Raw genomic sequence first — 6,853 nt, forward strand, 5'->3', positions numbered from 1 at the left:
AGGTTTCCCCCCCCCCCCGCACCCTCACCCCGACTGCTCCCCTTGGGGTTCTGTTCCAGAACTTCACTCCTGTGATGGTTAGAAACCTTCATCTAATTTTGAGTCAAAACTTCTTGGCTAGTTTATATCCATTTGTTCTTGTGGCGCTATCGCATTGGCTCTTAACTTAAATAACTCCTCTCCCTCCCAGGTGTTTATCCCTCTGTTGTATTTATAGAGAGCAATCATATCTCCCCTCAGCCTTGTTTTGGTTAGGCTAAACAAGCCAAGCTCTTTGAGTCTCCTCTCATAAGACAGGTTTTCCATTCCTCGGATCATCCTAGTCACTCTTCTCTGTACCTGTTTCAGTTTGAATTAATCTTTCTTAAACATGGAGGACCAGAATTGCACTCAGTATTCCAGATGAGGCCTCATCAGTGCCTTGTATAATGGTACTAAGACTTCCCTGTCTCTACTGGAAATACTTCACTGATGCATCCTAGGACTGTATTTGCCTTTTTCACTGCCACATCACATTGGCGGTTCGATTAAATTTCATCCCATTTCTATTACTCCAGCTTTCAAGGTCATCCAAATCATCTTGTATGACATCCAGTTCTCCTTCATATTGGCAAATAAAACCACCTCCAGGCATAGGAACTCTCCCATGCTGACAATGCAGCAGTGAAACCACATCCTGTACCCCACACCTCCTGTGGACGTGGTCAGAGACAGAACCCTGAAGAGTTGTATCCTGAGTGTAACAGTCACCCCCGTTCATCTACACATGGTACAACCACTTGTGGGCTCACCCTGATGGGTAGCTCCACACAGGTTAGCGCGCTGCACTCCCTGAACACGCACATACCTGGGTTCATAAATCCACGTTATTGAATGCCCGATGGCACTGTCTGCGATGAGGGAGTGGCTGGGATTCTCAGAATACAGCTAAGCAAATGAACCCTTCAGAAGCTCACAGGAGCGCTGAGTGCACATCACCAAAGCTGTCCGAGTCCTTTTGAGTGCTTTATTTGCTATATTGCTTCTGGGCCACATTTGCTTAGTTACCCGGCTCCACGCAGGGCTATGTCTCACTAAGCCATGAGTGGCCAGTGGTGCATGCCAAATAATGGCCAGGGAAAGCTTCAGTCAGACCATGGCTGACCAAGATGTAAAGTGGCTCCAAGCGGATGCACAGTTCCACTAGTGCCCGCCATGGCCATGGAGCGCAGCCAGTGGGACGCCCCTCCTGAGACCACTGTTAAATTGCTTCCCAGAGCAGGAGGCTGGAGCTTCCTCCAGTTTGCAGCCTGGGTAGTGGGGGCAGCCATAGGGATGCAATAAAGAAGATGCCCATTTAATGTTCTTTACAATATTTATGTGACTCATTGGACTGATTTAGCATATGTCCCACGTTACATTCACAAAGCCATTTGGCTTCATACTGAGCACTCAGACGTTAGGAAATGGCAGACTTCTGCTTGCTCCGCAGCTTTAATTGTGTGTGTGCATCACGGTACAGTCTTTAACTGGGTCTCGTAGTGAGAAGTGTCAAGTAACTGTAGCTACACCCACCACTGTCTGCTCTGCCTAGTTACTTTTTTTGCCATAAACACTTATGAAAAATGGATCCTGCAGCTGTTTCTTCTCGGTGACTGTTTATAATTGGGAAGGCAAAGGAAAATGAGAATTGCCTCTATTAGCTTCTTTCTGCTTTAAAATGACTGCCCATGTGTTCTGCTCCATGAATACTGTCCCCGTCCCCCACAGCCTGTGTCCCTTCCCCTGTGGTTACTGCCCTAATGTTTCTTTCGCCATTGTCTTCATCTCCTGCCCTCTGTCCACACACCCGCTTATCCAGCTCCTTGTTGCCCTGTGCTATACTCCCAAGTAACTCTGAATGTCTCTTTTGGGACCCCCTCTCCCCTCAGCCTCTTTAAAAAGTCCCTTTCTCTGTCTCTCATTCATTTTCTTTTCCTTATGCTGCTGTTTCTCTTTTTCCCCTTGTTTCTTATTTATTTTGTCTGTTCTTTTCCTTCCCTTCCTGTTTTGTGCGGCTTTCCAGGTTTGGCTCAGTCAATTTTAAAGATGTTTTTGTTTTCAGTTGGGCTCGGATCACTTTCTAAATCACTTCCCCAGCCCATCCCCATCTCCCCAATCACTCCGCACTTTCTAATTTTCTTTTGCTATAGGAGGACAAGCATGAGAAACACTACATAGAGTAGCAAAAATATACTACATACACTGCAGTATTAGCTGTAGGAAATAATATTATTATTTTAAGTGGCTTCAATGGCTGGTTCATGTTGCACTAATCTCTTGCGGTTTAAATCCCCGTTCCTGCAATGAGACACAGAAATTGAAGTCAGTGTACCTTCTACATCAGTCTTAGCATCCAAACCCTCTCCAAATGCCTGAGGTCATTGCTACAACTCCAGTGTCTCCCCATTGCTAGTACCTGACAGCTTCCCTGGTGGTAGAAATTCTCACAAAGACCAGGCATAGGTAGTTTAGCCACCTGTTCAGACCAGATAACACACTGGTTAAAATGCTGGTGGATGCTTGCACTCCTGTCATTGTTACTACAGGGGGAGCTGCACTGGTGGTAGCTCAGAGGTCAAGTATTTGAAGAAAAATCTCTGTCTCTTGGGCCTTGTCCAGACTAACAAAAGCCCAGCCTCCACTGGGAAACTGTAAATGTTCATCAGAACTGGATGCTCTTAAGCTGGTGCTGAGAGGTTTAACTATTAGTGTAGACAGGAAGGAGTGGGCTGTGGCCCTGAAGTCTCAAATGCTTTTTGCAGTGGGGCTGAAAAGGGCTTTGTCCTGTTTTCATGGACAACTAACGCTCCTGGGAGCTGCAGAGCCCGAGCGCAGCGAGGGGGGAGTGGGGGTGGTGGTGCATGGGGGCCTCTGCCCGCATGCATCTGCTGCAGGAGCCCCCAGGAGCCCCCAGAAGACAGCTCCTCCCTGCTGATCTGCTGCAGCGGCCCAAGCCCGGCAAAGCCAGTGAGTGAACTTGGGGCAGGGGCCACTGGGGTGGGGTGGGGAGGGCTCACAGGGAGGCTGTGCACCCTCCAGGGGAGTTCAGGGGGCGGGAAGGGGGGAACCTGGTCTGGGGAGCAGCCCCTGGGCGAGGCAGGCCCCTGAGCAGGCTGGCCCCTGGGGTCTATAAAGGCTCGTTGGGATTTGCCCCTCAATGAACCAATGCTTACAGGGGGTGCGGGGGGGCCAAGGTGGAAGTTTCACCCAAGGCACAAAATATCCTTGCACCGGCCCTGGGTCACCCTAGTACCACACAGTGTGGGGAGACCACTGAACGCTAGGTGGCAGCTCCAGAACACATCACAGCAATACCCTGTGTTGGAAAGGAACTAGAATCGCCCTTGCTCTGTCCCATTGTCACACAAGCTGCATTCTGCAGAGTCTGTTACTGCTCTGTTCCACATCCCTAGCACAGAGCACTGAGGTGCTGAGGTCCTGGCAGGAACAGGTACTACATAAGCTGAGTTTAGTGTTGTTCCTAGCACACCTGGCTGGTAAAGCAGGCTGCTGCTGCATGCTGCCACTGCCCAGAAGCCACACAGGCCTGCAGCAGAAGTTGAGCCCTGTCAGTGCCCTGTACCACTCTGTGCCTGGCTCAAGCCAGTGGGAAACCCCTCCCACCCCTTCCTAACTAATTTATTGATTTAGGGGGGGAATAGCCCACCCTTGTCATTCCCTGATTCAATACCTCCTGGCTCTCACCTCTGCTTCCTCTTTCCCATCTCCTTCATGTACTCGTCATGGCCAGTTGTCACGCTGATGTAACTGAGCTTCTGCATCAGCCTGCAATTAACAGGTGTTGTTACACGGGCTGTTAGCGATACAGTCTGATGATTCATGTCCCTGCCCCTTTTGATGTCTGCCAAACGGGGCAGGTCAGATTCACAAGTCCCTGAATCCCAAATCCACTTGGATGGTTTCAGTTAAAAGGTGTTTGATTTCTGGTTCAGATGTGGCCAGAATCTTAGGAGAGAAGCTGATCTCACAAACATTTCCACCCTAACACTTGTGAGATTTCAGTGTCATTGTGACAGGGAGGGCGAGAGGCCAGCCAGCCCTGATTACTGAGGAGGCACACTTAAGCAGGGGTCACTCAATTCCCTTAGAAGAGCAGCAGGAAGCTGCAGAGTGAGGGAGTTGGCAGTGGGTAAGCTCCAGCAGAGAACAGAGGGATTTGAAAACTTTATTTTAAATGTTTGTTAATTTAATAACACAGAAGCTTAGAAGGGATGGGGAGGGACAAAGAGTTTGTGAATTATTGAGGCAATCCCTTGAAGGGGGAAACTAAGGCAAGGCAGGCCACCTACAGAGCAACCTCCAGCCACGAGGGGAAAGCTGGGAGGAGGCCAGCCTGATGACGTTCATAAAATCAAGACAAGAGCTTTACTTCTGATGGGGGCTTGACCCCGAACCCTGGCGCTGATGCAGCCTCATACCAAACCTCAAAGGCTAGCCCTGAGGATACACCCACAACATGAACCTGAGTGGTAGCCTAAACCAAATCCAGCTCGGAATAGTACCTTCCTCGCCTGCCCCTAACTTTCAGTAATTGGCAGTGCAACGCTGGCAGTGCCATAAGCAAGGACCAAGCAGGTACAGGGAGCAGCCCATGTAGTGGATTTCCCGTGTGTACCTGGCATGCTAAACAGCACTGACATGGTTAATATGAAAACTTGTGATTTTATCTGGGTACTATTGCACAATAATATCTTGGACACTAGAAAGTAATGCAGAATACAGAGCAGGGAAAGTATTTTATTCTGTGGTTTAAAGCACTATATACATTTATGAAAATATTATTAGTGATCATTAATTATTGACTGATTATTAACAAAGCTCCCCAGAGCAACCTAGCATCCTTTGTAAAGAGGAATTTAAATCTGGTCTGCTAACAGCGAACACCTAGGTTAGGAGTGACTGACAGTTACAGAATACACACAGAAAGGAAAAAAGAAAGAAAGGTACATGCAACAGGTCTGGGATGATGATTTTTTCCCTGGCAACTACCTAGATAAAATGAAACAGCCACAAATTAGAATAATTCCAACTCTTCAAAACACACACACACACTCATAAAAAGGGGCTGCCCCCAGCATTACATACCATTCTATGAATCTGTCTAGCTTGCTGCAGGAGTCTGATCCACTGCCATCTATTTGTGAAAACAATCACCATTGAGAAGTTAGATTTTATTTTCTTGCCATGTAACAGAGCTGGAGTCATTAGACAGTAAGGAACAGCTGAGTTACCTGTCACACGACTTGACATTACAGAAGTGTCTCTGCTGTAGTCTGAACTCTGAATCTCAGGTGGAATGTTTTATGGCTCAGGAGCTGAAGACAGCCTCACTAGCACCTCCCCCTTGGGTTTCATAGTTCCTCCTCTAACTTTCCTCAGGTTGCAAAGGAGCTGTCAGCACTGGACAGGTGTGCTCCTTCTCAGTGAACTGCACTAGGGAAATGAAGGCAAATTAACTGATTTTCACTTCTTCTTTCTCTTCCCCCATATACCCCACCAAACGTGCTGTCCTTCCCCCCACCACACCCACTAGCCTTCCTGCATCCCATCCCTCCAAAATGCCATAACCCAACCCTCTCTTCCCGCAGCCAGTTCCTATTCTGCCTTCCCACAGCAGCTTCTGGTTCAGTCCCTTAGCCCCGGGTCGCTCTCCCCTGGGTGCTGGCCTAAGATGACACTGAACTAGCAGCTTACATGGGGAATGTGTATGGCGTGAGAAGGAGAACTTCGCAGAGTAAAGAAGTAAGGTGAGGCAGGAGCCCTTCCAGGTCAGGGTCCCCCACCCCTTGTCGTGGCTTTTGTAGAAACACTCTGGGGCCGCTGTGCTCACATCTTGGGGGAATAATCTGGCCCCTGGACTTCCATAGAGTCTTGGATTTTTGGGTTCTTTATAAACAATATAAATAATGAGTCATTGGCCCAGAGAGAAAGAATGACTCTGTTGCCTAGTGGTTAGGGCACCCACTGGGAGGTGGGGGGACCCAGGGTCCAACCCCCTGCTCCACTGACTAATTATTTAGATGCAGCAGGAGAGATTGATAGGGCCCCACACCAGAGTCTCCCATCACCCAGTGGTTAGAGCACTCTCCTGAGAGGATTTGAGCAGGGGTCTCCCTCTTTTCTCCCCCTCTGGCAGAGAGAGGGGACTTGAATCCTAGTCTCCCACATCCCTGGTGAGTGCGCTACCCATGGGATTAACAGTTATAAGGTTGGCTGCAGTAGCAACCTCCACCCAGCCAGACTTTGAATGGGACCCAATCCAGCAGGCAGCCTTGGGGCACACCCACTGGCCCAGGCCCTAACAAAAAAGACGGTTACTCACCGTTGTAACTGTTGTTCTTCGAGATGTGTTGCTCATATCCATTCCAGTTAGGTGTGTGCGCGTGCCACGTGCACGCTCGTCGGAAGATTTTTACCCTAGCAACACTCGGTGGGTCGGCTGAGCGCCCCCTGGAGTGGCGCCGCTATAGCGCCAGATATATACCCCTGCCGACCCATCCGCCTCTCAGTTCCTTCTTGCCGGCTACTCTGACAGTGGGGAAGGAGGGCGGGTCTGGAATGGATATGAGCAACACATCTCGAAGAACAACAGTTACAACGGTGAGTAACCGTCTTTTCTTCTTCAAGTGATTGCTCATATGCATTCCAGTTAGGTGATTCCCAAGCCTTACCTAGGCAGTGGGGTCGGAGTGAGACGTGGCAGAATGTAAGACTGCTGAGCCGAAGGCTGCATCGTCTCTGGATTGTTGTACCAATGCGCAGTGTGAAGCAAAGGTGTGAACCGATGACCAGGTAGCCGCCCGACAGATTT

At 49.2% G+C, this 6,853-nt stretch overlaps 1 long non-coding RNA gene across 1 annotated transcript; it reads right to left on the bottom strand.

Annotated features, from left to right (window-relative positions):
• Positions 1–2,262: 2,262 nt before the first annotated feature.
• LOC123377181 lies at positions 2,263–5,370 on the bottom strand. Its single transcript, XR_006582119.1, has 4 exons — positions 5,274–5,370; positions 5,128–5,176; positions 3,727–3,807; positions 2,263–2,319 (listed from the first exon to the last, which is right to left on the bottom strand). It is a non-coding gene; the product is annotated as an uncharacterized LOC123377181 (long non-coding RNA).
• Positions 5,371–6,853: the final 1,483 nt, after the last annotated feature.

The sequence above is a fragment of the Mauremys mutica genome, chromosome 9 (genome assembly GCF_020497125.1).
Source record: "Mauremys mutica isolate MM-2020 ecotype Southern chromosome 9, ASM2049712v1, whole genome shotgun sequence".
In the NCBI taxonomy this organism is placed as follows: Eukaryota; Metazoa; Chordata; order Testudines; family Geoemydidae; genus Mauremys; species Mauremys mutica.